Here is an 837-nt window from a genome sequence, read left to right as displayed (position 1 = left end):
CATGCCTAGAGAAAGCTGTTCTGAGTGTCACGTACCTTTTTTAACCCCTTCTCTCAACTCTCATCTTCTCTATGGTTGTTGCCAACTCACAGAAGAAATTAATCAAAAATTTTAGTCACTTATTCAAAAATTTGGAATCAAATAGATACCAGGTACCTAATATCAATGTGTTAGGTACTGGGGGAAATGGGGTGCAGGGGAGATATATCTCCATGAGTAGGACACAGTCTCATGTCTCAAGGAGCCAATGACCTATTATATAATAATACTATATGTGATCAAAACTATAATTGAGCTATGCATTAGGCCGTGGATCACTAAGGAGGGCACGGCACCCTATTTGGTTGTTATAATCACTTGTATTTGTAAGTAGTGTGCTCCTAAACCAGCTCTCCTCCAAAAGGAAACAAAACAAAACAAAACAACTCTCTGTAGCATTTGCCAATTTCTGTAGTGTAAATACTTCTACCATGGCCAATTTCAGACACCAATGCCTCAACAATTGACTCGTGTGGCGCCAGCACACACTGTACGTACCTTTTACCATACGAAGCCCCTTTACAAGCACTCTCCTCGCCATCACTCTGAGCAGGCACAGCTTGGATTATTATCTATTTCAGAAAGAGAAACTGAGGCTCAGAGAGTTGTGTGACCTTTCCCAAAATCACAGAGGTGGTGAATACAGTACGAGAGATCAAGGCTTCTCACTTGAGTGCAGCACTGCCCTGTACAGTGCTCCTCCAACTTTTTGGGGCACTGGAGAATTAAAAAAATTTTCTACCTATGTATCTTTTGTACAAAGTTACAAAAAGACATGTTTCACTGAAATGTGGGAGT

The sequence above is a fragment of the Sapajus apella genome, unplaced genomic scaffold (assembly GCF_009761245.1).
Source record: "Sapajus apella isolate SASKATOON/1434 unplaced genomic scaffold, GSC_monkey_1.0 scaffold11, whole genome shotgun sequence".
NCBI lineage: Eukaryota > Metazoa > Chordata > Mammalia > Primates > Cebidae > Sapajus > Sapajus apella.
This window is presented reverse-complemented; position numbering follows the sequence as displayed.